This window comes from Helianthus annuus, chromosome 5, assembly GCF_002127325.2.
Source record: "Helianthus annuus cultivar XRQ/B chromosome 5, HanXRQr2.0-SUNRISE, whole genome shotgun sequence".
In the NCBI taxonomy this organism is placed as follows: Eukaryota; Viridiplantae; Streptophyta; class Magnoliopsida; order Asterales; family Asteraceae; genus Helianthus; species Helianthus annuus.
In genome coordinates, this window is record NC_035437.2 from 111,018,765 (window position 1) to 111,039,468 (window position 20,704).

Sequence of the window (20,704 nt, forward strand, 5' to 3'; positions counted from 1 at the left end):
TATAACAATGAATGCAAGTATGAAACAAAACATCCAAAAGAAATTAAAACTTACGAAAACCAAAAACAAACTTTGTTCTTCTAGAATATCACTCAAAGACCCAGAGAATTGCTTTTCTTTTTCTTTCGACTTGTTGCTGCCGTCCAAAGATGGATTCCCCCCAAAATTCGTTCAGATTGTTTTTTCTATATCTCTTTCCTTTTTTTTTTTCAAACCTTGCAACAATATTTCACTGGGCTCCTCTAATTTTCCCACTTGATTAAATATGAGCCCATATAATTGGTCTTGTAAAGTTGTAAAAGATTCAATTTGGCCCATATAGTGTACTGGTATGGTATCTCAAAATTCAATCACCTGGAAATTAAATTACCTCCAACTTGATAGAAAGTCTTGACTTTCATGAGTTAATTTCCAACTTTCATTCTTTTGATCGAGTATAGTATCAACTTTCATATATACTTTTCGATTTTTTTTCTTCGTAATTGCTCCTCCAATTTGCACAAGAAGCTGAATACCATCATTTTAATTGTTTTAGCACGTTCTCGTCTCGAAACTTTTGCCTTTATGATCCCGTCCAGTCCTTTCCAACTCCTATGTCGTCCTTAGCAAGCGTTCTGCGCCTACAATATCAACCAAAAACCAACCAAAGTAGATTCCATTCCACAAAAACAAGTGTTTCGCAAAATAATGATGTATTATTATGAAATATGCATGATATGTGGTGAATTTTAACATAAATATGCTATAAAAATGTGCCTAAAAATGCAACTAACAATTAATCTTTGTTAGAGCAGGATTTTATAACTATGGCTAATACGGAGAATCAAGCTTTGGTCCCCGTTAAGGAGAACAACACCCTTTCTCTTCAATGCCTGGTGTTGTCATCCACGACACAGTATGGGCCATGAAGATGCGGGTTATCTTCAATGTTCATGGGGTGTGAGAGCAAATCGAATCAGGAACCAATGTGGATGCGAAGAAGAATCATGTTGCAATCGCTCTTTTGTTTCAATTTATTCCCGAGGAACAAATTGGGAAATCTCAAAACCGCGAAGGAGATGTGGGGTGTTATCAAAACCCGTCATTTGGGTGCGGAACGGATTCGAGAAGCAAGACTTCAAACTCTTATGGGAGAGTTTGATAATCTGAAAATAAAGGATCCAGAAGTTATTGATGACTTTGCTAATAGGTTGTTGAGATATGCTTCACGACCCGCCGCACTCGGCCCGGAAATAGAAGAAACAAAGTTGGTGAAGAGATTTCTTATGGGGTTACCTAAACGCTTCATTCATATGGTGGCATCTATAGAGCAACTTGTAAACTTGAAGACCATTGGCTTTGATGATGTTGTGGGTCGGCTAAAGGCATATAAGGAACGGGTCAAGGATGAGGAGACTCAAGCCGAGCATCAAAACCAACTCTTGTTTGCAAGTTCGGAAGAGAAGGCAAAAGAAAAGGAGCCAAGTGTGAGCATTGTGGTTGTAGTAAATCAAACCGCGAAGACTATGGATGTGGCCGAGGCGGAGGTCGGGAGTCCGGGAGAGGTCGAGGTGACGGTCGATTACAACAGGACAAGAGCCGTGTTAAGTGCTACAAGTGCAACCAATTCGGGCATTACATATTGGAGTGTCCAATGTGGGATAAAAAGGAGGAGCTCAACTTGAACCGATGCGAAAACGATGAACCGACGTTGTTGTGAAGAAAGCAGTACGAACAAACACCAATTAAGGGGGTGATTGTTGGTTTTATTCGGGTTTGTTCATGGGTTGCGGGTCACAATTCGTTAGTAGTTCGTTCGAAGTGCATGGAATAATATTGGTTCAAGACTTCACGTACATGTTGCATGAAGTTCAAGACTAAAAAGCACATGGCAATTATTATACTGTGTTTTATTTAATAGCGTTAATAAGTTAAAGAGTTCGTAACTTGGTTTGACCAAGTATGTGTAGATCACCGTTGGGTTTTATGCACGTTTGGTAGAAGAAGTCATGATTTACCAAATCTTTAGGAGAGCATCTTTCAGGGGCGAAGGTTAGTTGGTGTCTGGGGGTGCACCCGCCCACCCCAATGTTTCGGTTAGAAGTGTATATATAGGTTCCGATTTTTCATCCGGAAATTTTAAAAATTATATAGGATCGCCTCTCCCCAATTATTTTTCCTAAATATTTATACAATATATAAATTAAAGTAAAGTTTGTTACCACTTTGTATATCCTAAATATTTATACAATATATAAATTAAAGTAAAGTTTGTTACCACTTTGTATATAAGTGATGGGTAGTTTTGTAAATATATTTTAACTCTTATTTGTTTAACCCTAGATTACCCACCACACAATAAACTTAATCGCAAGTTTTTATGTGTAAGAACGGGTCCTTTGAATGAATGAATTTTTTTAGTTTTATTTGGAACTATTATTATTTGACCTGACCCGAATCGATAGCCGACCCGACCTAAAACATAACGATAGGAAAAAAGAATTTGGGTCCCATCACTTTACGCCCCCTCGAAACTTTTGGTCAAGCTCCTCCACTGGCATCTTTTATATTATGTTTTTATTCGTATCATGTGGCACGTTTGGTAGAAGAAGTCATGGTTTACCAAATCTTTAGGAGAGCATCTTTTATATTCTGTTTTTATTCGTATCATGTGGCAGGTCATTGTAAGGCTATAAAAGCCAAGGTCTTTGTTTAATGAGAAGTGCAGCTTTTCCATTCAACTTTATTACTTATTGTGAATCACCACTTTCATTTTTCATTGTTCACTTACATATAGAGTTGCAGCAAGTATATATACTTCTGTATGTGAGTTTTGTGTGTAGTTTTTGGTGAGTTTTGTGTGTAGTTTTTGGTCTGAACCAAACCAACAAGGGCATGTATTAGTTAAATACATGAGGCTTCCAACCAAACTCCTAAATATGCTAGCATTTACTTCTCCTCTTGATCATTTTTAATAGTTTTAGGCCATATTCCATAGGAGTGGACACATCTTTACATTTTTCCATGTTGAAACACTTCAATAAATTCTCACCGTATCTTTGTTGAGAAAGATTAACACTTCCCCGATCATATGAAATTCCCATACCTAGGAAATAATGTAACTTTCCTAGATCTGTCATATCAAATTCATACTTCATGGAATTCTTAAAGCTTTCAATCTTTTCAAGTGAGTCACTTGCAATAATCAGCAGTGGCGGAGCCACACTTTGAACAACGGTGTCGTCCGACACCATTGAATTTTGTGTAGCAAATACAACGTATAATAGGAAAAATCCAAGCGACACTATTGTTTTTTTACAAGCGACACCTTTGTCTTTTTACATACGCCACCATTGTTTTGTTTTCTTCTAAAAGAATTACATAATAAACAAATTTACATTTCAAAATTTAAGCCTATTTACTTGAATTGAATTAGTATACTTTAAATCAATAAAGGTCCATGCTTAATTTTTATTTTTTTCTAATACATTAAGCATTATAGCTACATGTCTAGTTGGTTTTGTTCAATTGTTTAACCTAACAGGATGTTTGATGATCATTTGAATGATGCGTGCACTTGTTTGTTATCATGAAAAAGAGGGGTTTTTTTTGCAAGTTGCCATTGAAAACATAATGAATCGTTTCAAAACATGAAAACATGTACATGGCAACTATTAAATGCATTTTTTACATATTTCAAATGGCTTTGTAATTTTATTATGTGTTTTAATTCATTAACATTGTAGTTTTACTGTGATATTTGCTGTTATTATGTGATTTGACCCGACTAGATCCGAACCGATCCAAAAGTTCGACTCCGGGTTACTATAAACCAAGGTATCCATAAGAAAAAGACACCATAAGAAAAAATTTCTGACTCCGCCACTGATAATCAGGTCATACACATATAAGTATATCAACAAACGACTAAATTTTTCATGCTTGACAAACAGTGTATGTTCAAAGGTGCACTTTGTAAACCCATTATCAATAAAGTATGTATCAATTCTAATATACCATGCCCTTGGTGCTTATTTATGACCTTAAAGAGCCTTCTTTAGTCGACTAACTTTGTGTTCATTTCCTTTTGCAACATAACCATCTTGTTTAGTTATCCACACATTTAAGAAAGCAGACTTAACATCCATTTAAATGCAAGTGCCAACTAAAATAAGTAGCAAGTGCTAGTACAAGTTGTATGGTTTCTACCCTTATCACTGGTGTGAAGACTTCTTGACAATCTATCCCATACTTTTGTTTGTAACCTTTTACAACTAGTCTGGCTTTATACTTGTCAACTTTGCATTGTTCATCATATTTCCTCCTGTAAATCCATTTCACTCCGATAGGCTTATGGAAGATCTACAAGTTCCCATGTATCGTTTTTTACAATGGATTCTTTTCACTATCCATTTGACGTAGCATGTGAAATGGTAACGAAGGATTGAACATGTTGATTCTGAGAATACCCATAACAATCTTCCCCAAACCCCCCATATTCGTCCCAAAGGACCGAGAATTTGAAATGAAAGGATGTGCTTATTTCAAAACTAATAAAGTTGTCACACCTAACCGATGGCGTAAATATCGGAGTGAGACGAAACATGATTGCTTGAGACTTCATAACTTGCTAAATTTGACAATAATTTAAATAACAGTATTTCATTTCATACTAAATGGAAAATACATTGTCTTGAAAAGGAAAAGTATAACATTGCAACTTGAACATAACAAGGCAAAGAAATACACAACATGAAAATTGGGTGTGTTTCTAGTTCACCCTAACCAATTTCTTCGAATCATCGAGGCTAATTTCTTGCAACATGTATTAAAATAATTTGTCAACACATAATGGTCGGTTAGCATACAAGTTTGGTTTACACAGCATCTAATAAAAAGTCTCAAATCCAACATGGCAAGTGTACACTAAGTTTAGGGTTGTTTTAGTCGGTTCTTTTGCTTTTAAGAAAATATACAATATAATACAACTTATTGTATTTTAAAATAACTAGTTGATTTTCCGCCCGCGCGTTGCGGCGGGGACCTAATGACTGCAAAACGCTTGTCAGTAACGATAAGTAGATACCGAATATCAAAACATAAATAAAATTATCGTGAAAAGGATAGTCACTCCGTCCTAAAAAACGATTTTAAATAACCTAATATATAATAATAGGACCCCACATGTCCTACACGTTGGAAATTCGGTTGTTTTCAGTTCAGTTATTACGGTGCTAACACGTTAAAATATGGATGAGCTCGGTACCGGTAACGGAACCGAAAGTACCGATCAAGAAAATCATCAAAACTAGGTACCGGCACCGAAAATGCTCGGTACAATACGGTATGGTATTTGAAGGTAAAAATCAATAAATATAGGTATGGTGCTAGACCGGTGTCGAACCAAAAGTAACGATTCTGAAAACGCCAAAAGGTAGGTATCAAATTGGTACCGATAATGATTTGGTATAGTAAATTTGGTACCGATACGATACCAATTTGATTACAGGATTTGATACGATTTGCTCATCAATAATCTAAATATCCAAGTTAATTTTACATGCTACAATTCATTCATTACAGAAAAAGACAAAAAAATAAAGCAAAATAAATTCTTGTGTATATAAAACCTCATTCAAACGAAATACTGTTTTCTTACTGTGTGTATGAAAAGTAATCTAAACTATGCAATTACTTGCATTGCCACGTTGCTACAGAATTTGATGAGCTCGGTACCGAAAATACCGTTGCCGAAATCCCCAACAGTGGGTACCGGTACCGAATATACCTGGTACGGTATGGCTCGATACGGTCGGTACTGGTACGGCACCGGTATTTGAGGGTAAAAACCGATGAATACCGGTGCCAAACCTGTACCGAAAATACATCCGGTTTGGTAAATTTGATACCGGTACCGGTACCCGATACTATTCATTCAATTCTATTTTTATTACTGTTCATTCAATTCTGTTTTTAATATATAGGTAAATTCAAGTTAATTTTACATGCTACAATTCATTTATTACAGAGAAAGACAAAAAATAAAGCAAAATAAGTTGTTGTGTATATAACAATTCATTCAAACGGAATACAATTTACTTACTGTGTGTATGAAAAGTAATCTAAACTGTGCAATTACTTGCATTGCTACGTTGCTACAGGATTTGATGAGCTCGGTCCAACTGGTACCTAAAATACCGTTACCGAAATCCCCAAAAGTGGGTACCGGTACTGAATATACCTGGTACGGTACGGCTCAATACGGTCGCTACTGGTACGACACCATATTTGAGGGTAAAAACCGATGAATACCGGTATCGAAAATACACCCAGTTTTATAAACTTGATACCGGTACCGATACCCGATACTATTCATTCAATTCTATTTTTATTACTATTCATTCAATTATGTTTTTAATATACAGGTAAATAAATCAATAACATTTTTATTCATAATATTCAAAGTAATTATTATTATTATTATTATTATTATTATTATTATTATTATTATTATTATTATTATTATTATTATTATTATTATTATTATTATTATTATTATTATTATTATTATGTGTGGAGATACAATAGGAAGTTTATTTGGCTAAGAAGGCTAGGAAGTGATCTTGACCATCCATTTAGTTAATCAAGGGCTAAGATTAAATGATGGAAATTAAAGGGAAGAAAAGAGGCGCGTTTGTTTAGGGGCATTCTAGTCAATCCAAGGCAAAATAGTTTCTCTCTCCTCCAATTCCCCCCCCCATTTTTTAAACGTTAATAACTATTTCATACGACATTATTTTTTTATAAAAATTGCACCAAAAAAATGAGCGTTTTTTTATCTTTAAAACGAGTATACTATTGTTATATTTTCGAAAAAAAATTTGAAAACCCAGTTGCGTAAAACGCAATGGAAAAAACCGAGTTGCGTAAAACGCAATGGAAAAAAAAACCTAAAAAATGACATTTTTCTAAAACGCAATGCACAAAAAATACAAAGAAATGTCTTATTTGTAAAACGCAATGGCCAGAAAACACAAAGAAATGTGTTATTTCTAAAACGCAATAGCCTAAAAACTCAAAAGAAAGTGTAGTTTCTAAAACGCAATGGACTGAAAACACATAAAAATGTGTTTTACCTAAAACGCAATGCACCAAAAACACAAACACATGTCTTATTTCTAAAACGCAATGGCCAGAAAAAACTTAAATTGTCTGTTTTCTAAAACGCAATGGACTGAAAACACATAAAAATGTGTTTTACCTAAAACGCAATGCACCAAAAACACAAAGAAATGTCTTATTTATAAAACGCAATGGCCAGAAAACACTTAAAAATGTCTCATTTCTAAAACGAAATGGCCTAAAAAAACAAAAGAAAGTGTTCTTTCTAAAACGCAATGGATTGAAAACACATAAAAATGTGTTTTACCTAAAACGCAATGGACTAAAAACACTTCAAAATGTGTTTTTATAAAACGCAATGGACCAAAAAACACATAAAAATGTGTTTTCCATTATATTCTAAAACAACACAGACAAATTAAGATAAAAAACGCAAAATATTGAGATGAAAAATGCAATTGCATTTTAGAAAATCATTGCGTTTTACAAATTTCTTTCACAACAGTAATATGCATTCAAAGAAATTGCCACCAAAGAAATTGTAATTTGTTACTTCTTACACAAATTAAGAAAGTGTTGCATTGGAATCTAATAGCATTATAAAAATAATATTTTAATCATAAAAAAACCCATTTTGCCTTTCACCAAACATGGTGACAAAAGAAATACAGTGATATACCAGGATAAAAAGCAAAAACATTCAAAAAAGTATTGAAGAAGACATACCTCAGGTAAACTTATGCTTTCTCAGAATGATGCTTTCGTAATAACCATGTCATTTGCTCATTGAGATCTTTCATTACCAACATTTTCTTTTAGGAAAATTTAATATATTGATGTACATTATTACTCTGTTGTGACTCAATATAAACTTAGGGCCATTTTCAAGAAGTAGATGTCTCAGGCATCAAAAACGCAATGAACAAATTCAACATTTCTATCGCAGAAACGACCTGAACTATTCCGGCAGCGGGCGGCAGGACCCGGAATTGTGGTGTACGGTAGTGGTGGCGGTGGTTTAGGAGGTGGCGGTGGAGTTGGTGGTGTGGAAGTGGAGGACATGGTGGCTGTAGCATAGGGTTTGGGGGAGGAGGAAAGAACTCAGACGTGGGTTTTGAGAAAATAAGAAACTGACTAAAATACCCTTTTATCTTATTTTAATTTTTGCCACATGTCATAATTCTATTGCTTCCTATCCTTCCTAGTTAAAATAAACTTCCTATTTGATCCTCACCCTTATTATTATTATTATTATTATTATTATTATTATTATTATTATTATTATTATTATTATTATTATTATTATTATTATTATTATTATTATTATTATTATTATTATTATTTGGAGTTAAATGCCATTTTAGTCCTTGTGATTTGGGCCATTTTACTAATTTAGTCCAAAGGTTTGAAACGTTGTCATTTTAGTCCAAATAGTTTCAAGCAATTGCCATTTTAGTCAACTAGATTAACTCCGTCCATTTTTTTTTGTTAGATAGAAGGGAAATTCGATTATTTTATATGGTTTAATTGTCCTTCTATTTAACAAAATTACATATAAAACGACCAAAATGCCCTTTTAGTTAACATAATAAAGAGAGAAGTTAACTCAGTGAACTAAAATAGTAACGTTTGAAACTATTTGAATTAAAATGACAACGTTTCAAACCTTTAGACTAAAGTGTCAAAATGATCCAAATCACACGAACTAAAATGGCTTTTTTTTCCTTTTTTTTTTTTGTTATTTTTCGGTTCAAATTTATTGTCATCATTACGAAGTGTTTAAAAAACCCTTGGGCTCCAGACTCGCATTAGTAGTTTTAGACGATAGTAAAAATCAAACAAAACCTAAAAGTAATCACAAAGATCGTGGAGTTTTGAAGCAAGCAATCATCGTTCGAGTTGGTTCCGGTTTAGGAACTCTGTATCGATTTTGAGGTAAATCTTGATTTCAAGTTGAAATCATTGTTGTATTATCCGTTGATTTGCTGTTTATTTTTCAAGTTCAGGGTTTAAAATCTTAAGTTAGGTCGTTTTAACTATAGTTATAGCCATAAATCAATTGAAATGTGTTTGTCGGTGTGAATATTCTCACAAAATGGCGCCAAAATATATAAAATAATAAAGCAAGTTGGGTGAAAACAAATGGGTTTGGGTCAAGAAATAGGTTGAAAGAGGGGACCAAGTGACCAACTGACTACTTTCTCTATTTTTTATATAATTTTTTTTATAATAGTCCCTGGAATGTTGAAGTTTTGCTAGAGGATTCCAAATATTTCAAAAACGAAACTATACTTGTTGGAAATTTAGTTTCCTGTTTTTGGATAAATTGGCTCTAGAGAAAATATTTTGTTTTGTATGTTCGTGTGTGTGTATATGTATATATAATTATATGTATTCGCGTGATAATGTTATGTTGAGAACAACCACATAACACGAGTGCATAGCGCTACAAAGAAAATCCTAAAGTTGAAAAAAGGTTCAATTCTCAATCAAGTCGTTGGCTGGTTAAAAAATAACTACTAAAACGAACACATATGCATTTACTGCATAAATCTTAACTCATATTGAAATTTACATGTATTCTTTCTAATCAATATATATATATAGGGAGAAACCCATGTGAGTTGCAAAAACTCTGAAAATCTAATGGATGGACATAATATTGCCATGTGTTACACTTTTTCACTGCAACATTTTTGCTGACACATGCAACATTTTCTGACACTGAAACAGTTTTCGTAACAGTGGAGAGAGGAGTGAGTGAGAATATGTTACATTTTTTTAGTTGTTCACTTTTTTTGTAACTCATATGTAACACATTTTTATTGTGTTTTGACAACAGTTTTTTAGATAATATAAAGTGTATGGATTTTAGAACTTATAATTTATAAAGTTTTTATTTTGTAATGTGTGTAGAAATCATGTTACATTTTTTTACAGCAAGATTTTTATGTAACAATGCAGTTTTCACACACATATATATATATAAATAGTACAAGGATTAAAATGGTTCTTGCAGTTCTCACAAAGAGAATGGTTTAGAAATGAATTAAAGTCATATAAGATATAGGAAGGAAATGCATATGCTTTGTCAAATAACAAAGTTAGACATGCTTGGAAGGGAAAATGAAGAAATGCAATAAAAAAAAGAGTTTTCATTGTTTTTTTTAATCTCATGATTTTCTTTTGTTTTCCTTTTTAAATTGTACCATTGATTCCGATGCGTCTAATCCCTTACAAGGATCTGTCCAACTTTGGAGCTTTGATTTGTTGTGTAATGAATTTTGACGCACTTGTATATAATGGTGTGTCTGACTTGTTACTAACGGTTTATCCACTTTCGAGGTTTGATTTCTTGTTGTAGTGAATTTCGACACGTGTATAACAATGAGTTTTGATACACGTATTTACAATGATGCGTTCAACTTGGTAGTTATAAATGTAGAAAGACGCATGGGTACGACACATGTTCTTTTGCACTTTTCAGCTGCAACGTATATGCGTCCATCGTATAAATGTGATGTATGCAAAAACATGTGTTTGTTATGGAAGTTTTTAAAAGCAAAAGAAAGTGAAGATTGTTGGAAATCCGAATTAACATTGTGTTGAATAACCGGATTACCAACATCATTTGCAGCGGAAGTGTTTGAATGGAAAACAGACATTTTGCAGTGAATATCAAATAGCAAACGAATGTCGAATTTGCAGAGAAAAAATATGGAGGATTGAAAGGACAATTCTGTTACATAAAAATTGTCTTGGTAACCGGAATAGTTCCTGGCAAATCAGTATTTAAACATACCCGCTTATCATTTTGATCCGCATATCATCCTATCTACATAACGGGTATTCTAAATACATATCATAAACATATCGGTTCGAATAATAGAAAAAACATAACTAAAGTTTAATAATTAACATTTCTAACACAACCCCCTTAAACTTTGGTTATGTTATAACTGTGTTGCATGACGCTGCGATTAGCATCATCTACTGCCTTCCTCACATGATCAAAGTTAAAACGCTTCCTCTTCTTGTGAACATTCCAGTCATCTTCACTGCCCTTCCGAGTAAACAGCGCAAATTGTGTTGTGTCACCAATGTCATGATCATTGACTGCTGCAACTTCTGCACTTTTCGTCCTCCTGTGATGGCCCCCCTTGAATTCTGCTTCATCATTCACCATCTCCTTTACATGCACGTCCTCTTGTACTGATTTGAATTTATAATAATACTCCAGAACATCGAGATACATAGCATATATAATCCTTATGTAATCTCCATCTTGATATTCAAATCCTAAGTCTTTTGCGATAATCGGCCATGTGTTATCGGTAGTAATCTCTCGGTATCCTCCGTCTCTTATGACCAAGATAAACAAACTTAACAAGTCAATTTTCTTTTGACTCGGAGAATAAGGAAGAATTGGCCTGGACGTTATCCCCATGTATACACTCAAGAACCAACGAACCATTTCTTCAAATTTCTTTTGAAGGACTACTTTGTACTTGAAAACATATTCTCTATCATCAAGCATATCTATTAACGCTTTGCAGTCTGCAAATTCGTTAAATTCTAATGCCCTTAAGATAAGCAGATTCCAGTCATTTTCATTCTAATCCGAAAGATTTAGTGTTTCAAAATAAGAATTCAGATATTCTTCTTTGAATTGTTCATCGACAGTTCCCAGTTCCTGCAATCTTCGTTTCTCATTTGCACCCAACTCTTCCTCCTTCGTCAGACCGGTTTTATCATTTATTGAGTTTATTACCGGGATTGAAAACATGGGGTATATTTTGCATTTATCACCGGATCTTTTGACCGTAAAACCTTGTAATGTAAGTTGATCAAGGCTTAAAACATTTCGATCAATTTCCGGTGAATAATAAACACTTTGTATATTCAGTGTTTCATTCCCTGTTTTCAAATCAACCGATCCTACCCCTCTTATAAACAAAAAGTTGTTCATACCCGATCTTGTCTCTACACCCATCATGTGTTTCACCCTTTTGAAAACATTTATATTGCCAGAAAAATGATGATTGAACGTCGGATTAACGTACCATATTCCTGCCCATTGTCCGCCATCAGTGCCGGAGACAATCATCTCATCATTGCAGTGAACATCTTCTTCCTTCCGTCTGATCCCAACATTGATAGCCTGTTTTAACAGTTGGGTTGTTTCATCATTATCTTTTGCCATGCAGTTGTAGATCTGATGGCCTGGTAAGTGACAATAGTAACAAAGTCGAACACGAGGAATTCGCTTGTTCCTTTCATTAATTTCATCTGTACAATGTTGACAAGGAAGAGTGGTAGAGGTTTCATTAATTTCGGATCGTTTTCCATAAGTGGCTCTGATACCACTATGTTGGAAATCCGAATTAACATTGTGTTGAATAACCGGATTACCAACATCATTTGCAGCGGAAGTGTTTGAATGGAAAACAGACATTTTGCAGTGAATATCAAATAGCAAACGAATGTCGAATTTGCAGAGAAAAAATATGGAGGATTGAAAGGACAATTCTGTTACATAAAAATTGTCTTGGTAACCGGAATAGTTCCCGGCAAATCAGTATTTAAACATACAATATTGGCGGTTAAAATTTAAGCGGGTAACTCCCTTGACGGTTTAATAACCCGCTTATCATTTTGATCCGCATATCATCCTATCTACATAACGGGTATTCTAAATATATATCATAAACATATCGGTTCGAATAATAGAAAAAACATAACTAAAGTTTAATAATTAACATTTCTAACAAAGATGAGTATCATGCATTAATTTAGGAAGCTAAACTAAGAAACCATTTTTACATTAACCTCTCTCGCCCTAAATGGTTTCAGGAAGCTAGATTATGAAGATTAAATCAAACTTCTAATGCTTATAATGCAAAAGTACATGTCTTATTAACAGGTGATCACAATGGAGACGAATACTTCAGGAATGATTAATCTAAATGGTTCGAATTATCAGCTGTGGAAAACTAGGATGGAGGATCTTCTTTACCTTAACGGGTTTCATGAACCGATAATCTGTTCTGAAAAACCCGATGGCAAGACCAATGATGAATGGGACTTGTTACACCGTCGAGTTTGTGGGTATGTTAGACAATGGGTAGATGACGGCCTGTTAAATCATGTTAGTGTGGAGATAAATGCCCGTACCTTGTGGAAGAAACTTGGACAGCTGTGTGCTCAAAAGACATGTCATAGTAAGTTGTTTCTGATCAAACAACTGATGAGTTTGAGGTACCATGATGAAACTGCAATGTCAGATCACTTGAATACTTTTCAAGGAATTATTAACCGGCTTTCTGAAACGGGTATTAAAATTGATGAAGAGGTTCAAGGATTGTGGCTTCTTGGTACTCTACCAGATTCATGGGATGTGCTTAGAACTTCGTTATTAAACTCGACATCAAATGGTGTTATTTCAGTGGAATCGGCTAAAAGTAGCGTTCTGAATGAGGAGATGAAAAGGAAGTCACAAGGATCCACTTTATTTTCAAATAATAAAACTGTTGCAGCGGCACATCAATATACCGTTATAAAGGTGCAACTTACAATGACCCTTTTGAAAATTACTGAAATCTTTATACGTCTTCTTTTCTTACCTGATTAATTAATGTGAGTAGGTTGCTGGTGATGAGGATCTTTATGAACAAATAGGGAAAAATATATTTTTTGATTTAGTGGATCATGATAAAGTTTTTAGTTTCCGTATTCGAGAGCAAATCTCGTTTGCCCTTTTCAAGGTATTATGACTAGTTACTCCACTTTATAATTATACTTTAAGAATATTAAAATGAAACTTATTCTAGTAGCACTCGAATGTTGTTTTTTTCAGGAGGAAGTATCTAGAAAATTTGGGATACCTGTACAGTATCAACGTTTTTGGCTTTGGGGCAAGCGTGGAAATCTAACTTACCGCCCTCATAGACCTTTGACTCAACTAGAAGAAGCTCTGCCTGTATGTATTTATCATATTTTTATTTAATGATTTTAGTGATATTGTTGTGAAGTGCATTCTTGGGGCAGTGTGTGTACGTGTGTGTGTGTGTGTGTGGGGGGGGGGGGGGGGAGGGGGGGGCAAAGACTATTCAAACAAAAAAGGGGGTAGCAAATCTTCAAATGGATGTAACTAGCCATAAGCCTAACTACGTAAAAAGGTAACTGAAACTGATTTCATTTTATTTTGGGTGACATACTTTTGTAGCGCAGACAAAAAAAGATTTGTAACTTTCAAACTATTAGATCTAAGGTAATCTTTTCTGAAGAGATATCTAAGGTAATCTGACCAGGTCAAAATGATGACGTGGCAGCTGACATGTTTGCATCTTTGGCGATGTGGCTTTAGGAAACTATTTACATATAAGATTATTTATATGGTGTTTTGGCGATCATTAACGTGCTGAATCTAATGTGTTTTTTAGGTTGGAGAGATCCCTAAGGTACCAAATACGGCTAAGAATGCTGAATTTTGGTTGTTTCTGGAGGTAGAAATTGGACAGGTAACATTTCATTGATATGCATTCATATATAGGGTATGTTTGGCATGGAACTTTTAGGAGCTTCTAGCTTTAAGCTTTTAAGAAAAAGTTCCTACTCAATAAAAAGCTTTGTTTGGTTGAAGGAGCTTGAAGCTTTTAGGTTAGGAGCTTGAACGCTCCTACTAGTAGCGTTTAGAAGGAGCTACAAGTTTTTAGGGAAAAAATGACTATTTAAACCTCTAAAGATAATGAACTTTTTAGTTATGTTTTTTTAGTTATGTCCATTTTGGTCATTTTATACATTTTATTAAAAGTTTTAGCTACTTTGCCAAACACCTAAATATATCTAAAAAGCTCCGGCTACCAGCCAACAGCCACCAGCTTTCAGCCACCAACCACTAGCTACTTTTGCCAAACATACCCATATTCAACATTTCAACTCCTTATTATATATTAATATTTAAAGTAAAATATAATAAACATCATTGGTTCTTTAATTGATGTAGGATTCATGGCCAGTTCCCCTTCCTGTGAAAACTAATGATGAGATTCTACTTTTTTTCAAGCTCTATGATCCTTACACAGAGGAGCTTCGGTATCTTATCTCTCTTTGCACACACATCATATAGAGCATTTCCGTATAAGTGTGCTTACCTCTTTAAATATTTATACTATTATTTTCATTTTTAACATTTTTTAACGTCCGTGTCAAAGGTATGTGATAGGAATGAGCTATGAGGTGGAAATGATGTATAGGTATTCTTAAGGGGCTATAGTGTAATATGGAGGGTAGTATAAGTAATAGAGAAACAAGGCATGTTAGGGATAGGATTGAGTTTGTTAGATCGATTAGGGCTCCTGCGATTGTGCAGTGAGAGAGGGCGTAGCCCTGGGATCACTTCGGTGATTGTTTATCTTCGATTTGTATTTCAATTCCAATCTATATTCCTATTAATCAGAATCGGATTCCTATCATTGGTCCGACCTGCCTACTCTGCTCTCCTTCATCTTCAATTTCAGATCTATCTTCCATTTTCGGCTCTGTGTTTCAATCTGCTTGCCTGCCTCTCTTCGCTGCTTCAATTCCATCAAATTCCGGTCACAATTTCACCTCTGCTCTCTGATCCAATTTTCGGATCTGTGTCCTGCCGTTTCATTCTATCATGGAAACCCTAGTTCAAACCTATCGATTGGATGCTCAGGAACAGCAGATCAAACAACTTCAAGGTGATGTTGCTAAAATCAAAACCTCTTTGAAATTGTTAGAAGAGGAACTTGTTGAATCCAGGGAGTTTCGAAAGGTGGTTCTCAATTGGATGCACCATCAGGATTCGAGATCTAATTTCAGATCGATTTCACAATTTTCAGACACGTCTTCAGGTTCTGTTTCTCCACCTTCTTCTTTCTCAGCACAATTGGAGGCGTTCATTGCCAGATCTGAAGAACGCTTGGGGAAATCGTTACTGCATACTGGATGTGGCTCCAAATCTAGGCCAGAGAGTGTTAATTGGGCCTTATCAACTGCTGAAAACACGTTTGTTCATGACCGATTTGAAGAAGCTTCAGCCGACCGTGGCCATTTGCTAAGGAATATTCATTCGGATTCAAGTTTTTCAGGCGGTTCTGCAGATCCTTTGTTCAGATCTCCGTCTCTTCCTTCTTCTCCGTCATTATGCATTCAATTGAAGAATATAATGTCCAGATCTGGAGAAAACTCACTTGGCGATGGCCTTTTGATGTCGCATAGAGTTAATGGACTCCTATTGGACAACCTACAAGGGATGTTGGGCTCAGAACCACTGGTGGGCCACAATGGGGAGCTGCAAACAGTTGTGGATTTGGATTATCCAGATCCGGGCCAAGGTGTGGAGCAAATGGTTGTGGGCCTGATTTTTTCCGATTTGGACTTGTGTGAGAATGGAAAAGCTCCATTTGATAGGGGAAAGAATTCATTGTCTCACCGTCCTCTCATTGGAACGCGATTGACGTTTTCGGCTACATCACATTTATGGGTCGTACATGGGCAGCCTCGGCCACCGGACGTTTGTAGTCGATCCCAGTCTTGAGGACAAGACTGTTTTGAAAGGGGGAGTAATGATAGGAATGAGCTATGAGGTGGAAGTGATGTATAGGTATTCTTAAGGGGCTATAGTGTAATATGGAGGGTAGTATAAGTAATAGAGAAATAAGGCATGTTAGGGATAGGATTGAGTTTGTTAGATCGATTAGGGCTCCTGCGATTGTGCAGTGAGAGAGGGCGTAGCCCTGGGATCACTTCGGTGATTGTTTATCTTCGATTTGTATTTCAATTCCAATCTATATTCCTATTAATCAGAATCGGATTCCTATCAGTATGTCGGGCGACTCTTCGTGAAGCATGCAGGAAAGCCTAAAGAAATACTGACAAAGCTAAATGAGCTGGCTGGCTTTGCTCCTGGTCAAGAAATACAACTCTTTGAGGTCAGTCTTTTATTCCTTAAATATGTTCTTATAAATTGTAATGTTATCATGAAGCATTTAGTATGAATCCCGAGTAACCATTTTTCCATTCAGGAAATTGAGTTTGAACCCCGTGTTATGTGTGAACATGTCGATAAAGAGCGAACATTTCGGGCTAGTGAGGTGTGTTTCCATATCATTATTATAACAGTTTCTTCCTTTAATAGAGTGTCACAAAAAGTAACAGTTTTTTGTTTGCTTATGTTGGTTTATAGCTTCAAGATGGGGACATCATTTGCTTTCAGAAACATATTCAGGCTGATACGGCGACCTATCGTTATCCTGATGTTCCTTCTTTTTTGGAACATGTTCGTGATCGTCAGGTATTAATTTATCAACTTGTTAGGCTAGACGGTGTGGGGCTCGTCCCACCTCCGTCGAGGCCTGTCGCCAGTGGCAACACGCCAACACCATCCCCCCCTCCCTCCGGCGTCGTCCTGATCGTTGCCCTCCCGACGTTTGGAGACGGCCACTACAAGACAAAAATTGATGCATTCTCCCTCACACACACATATACATACAACTCATATATATATATATAGGAAGGTTAACATACATTACGGCTTAACGTACATCACGTACGACAAGTAATTACGCACGTTCATTTTAAATTCACGCACGTTATAATTCAAAAATCCAAAATCACGCATGTTGAACACAATAATCACGCGTATTGAAAACATTAATCACGCATGTTATAGAACAAATCACGCACGTTGTTGTACGTGAAGTACGTTAAGTCGTAATGTACGATATACTTTTTCTATCTATCTATATGGATTAGGATCAAATACAAAGGATCCTAATTGTAAGAAGTGTAAGAAGGATTTATAGAGTGACAAGTGTCCAATAACCTAAAAAAACCCACTACACAAAAAAACCCCATTACAAAAAAAAAAAAAAAAAAAACCTTAAACATCCACCACCACCAAAAACCTAAACCCCCACTCCCCCCCCACATCACCCACCCTACAAAAAAGAAAAATTTCTTTTTTTTTTTTTTTTGCCGAGGGGGTGAGGGGTGGGGGGTGGGGGGTGGGGTTTAGGTTTTTGGGTGGGGGTGGGTGTTTAGTTTTTTTTAGGTTTTTGGGGGTGGGGGGGGGGTTAGGTTTTTGGGGGTGGGGGGGTTAGGTTTTTGTGGGGTGGGGTGGGGTTAGGTTTTTTTTAGATTTTTGGGGGTGGGGGTGGGGGGATGGGTGGGGGGTGGGGGCGTTTAGGTTTTTGGGTGTGGGGTGTGGGGTGGGTGGGGGGGGGGGTTTAGGTTTTTGGGTGGTGGGGTGGGGGTGGGTGTTTAGGTTTTTGGTGGTAATGTAGTGGGTTTAGTTTTAGGTTATTGGACACTTGTCACTCTATAAATCCTTCTTACACTTCTTAGAGGGGACGGGGCGGTCCCGTGATCGCCATTTATAACGCGTTAAACAATAACGCTACATCGCCGCCACTCCATTTATAACGCGTGGAAATGTAAACGCGTTAACCTGAGCACGCGTGAAACTTTTCTTTTTTTGACCGTTTTTTTTAACGTTGCCTTTTTACCGTTTTTTCCAATTTTTTGACCGTTTGAATATTGATGTTTTTATATAAATACCCACATTTTCAATACAATCAATACAAAAAACCTCTCAACAATTCTCACACTCAATACAAAAATTCAAAAAACTCTCAACTATTTTACAAGAAATATGGAAGGTTCAAGCAAGAGAGGTGGTGGATCGAAAAAAAGAGGTGGCGGTTCGGGTACGAAGAAAATAAGGCCCAAGGTTCGAGCGAATCTTGGTGAGCCCGATCGATTTAGGTTGCAAGACGAACCCGACCAAGTCCCACCCTTTCAAACCCAACAATATCCACCCTTTCAAACCCAACAATATCCACCCTTTCAATCGCAAACGTACCATAACCAACCGTTCGTTCCACCGTTTCAACCTCACCAATTTCAATCGCAAACGTATCAAACCCAACCCCACGCACTCGACCCACTACTAGAAGACAACACCCTCCTTCATCATTTTGCAAAAGCGTGGCATGAACCACGTGACCACAACAAAGTGTTGACGAGGACGAGGAAGAGGAAGAGGAAGAAGAAGCGGAGGAAGAGGAAGAGGAAGAAGAACAAAATGTTGAGGTTCAAGAAATCGCTCCAATCGGCCGACAACCTTGGACGAGCGAGGAGGAGGTGTCGTTAACGAAGGCGTATTTGCACATCTCGGAGAGTAGGAAACACGGGAACGAGCAACGAAGGGATGCGTTTTGGAGACGGGTTATTAATCATTTTATGAAACTTCCCGGTGCAAATGTCCGAAACATGGACAAAATGACGTCGAAGTGGACGGATTTGAACCGGAAAATTAGCCAGTTCAACGCTTGTTTCATTCAAAAGGTATGTTTTTTTTATTAAAAACAGTTTATAAAAAAAAACAGTTTTTTATAAAAAAAACAGTTTTTTATAAAAAAAACAGTTTTTTTATAAAAAAACAGTTTATTAAAAACAGTTTATAAAAAAAAACAGTTTTTTATTAAAAAAACAGTTTATTAAAAAAACAGTTTTTATAAAAAAAACAGTTTTTATATAAATAACAGTTTATAAAAAACAGTTTATAAAAAAAACAGTTTTTTATAAAAAAACAGTTTTTTTCATAAAAAACAGTTTATAAAAAACAGTTTATTAAAAAAAACAGTTTTTTTATAAAAAAACAGATTATTAAAAAAACAGTTTTATAAAAAAAACAGTTTTTTTGTAGAAAACAGTTTTTTAATATTTTATTTTTTTTGTAGAGCCGAAACCCACAAAGTGGAGCGAGCGAGGCGACGATCATGCAACAAGCCACCGAAATGTATTGCACAACGTACCATAAGAGAACTTTTCCACACGTGGCGGCATGGGAAGTTGCGAGACATCACCCGAAGTGGGTCCCCGTTGAGTTGGTTGACACGCGTGGTCCTACGGCTCCAAAAAATCGAGGCGGTTCGAAAAGATCAAAGACATCCGATTCGGGGAACTACACGACTTCCGCGTCGGATAACTTGCCCCAAATGAACTTAAACGACGAGCCTCTAGACGAACCCCTTGACGAGCCCGTTGAGGAAGATACACCCACAAGGCCACGACGCAGACGAGGTGGTGATTCGTCAAGCAAAGGGAAGGAGGCGGTGGCGGAGTCGATTTTTAGAATCGAAGAGGAGAAAATGACCCAATACAAGATGGCCGAACAAAGAAAAGAAACAATGATGACCCTAAAAGTTGAACGGGAGCAGGCGTACAAGGAACACTTGAAAACGATCGAAAGACAAAATGATTTAAAAATCTTGTGTGAAAAACACGCCCATCTCGACGAACCGTTCAAGTCAATTGTCATCGAACAAAAGCGCGCGATTTGCGCAAAGTGGGGTTGGGAGATGCCATCGGTTTAGTTGTTTTTTTTATTTGGTTATGTAATTTTTTTTAAAGTTTAATGAAATTTATAATTTAGTGTTTTATTTTTATTTTCTAATTTTAAAATGAAAATTAAAAAAAATGAGAGGGATAGAATCCATCACTAGTGATTCCACCCATAGTCCATTTCTATCACTAGTGATAGAAATATGGTTGATGACATGTCATGATTTGA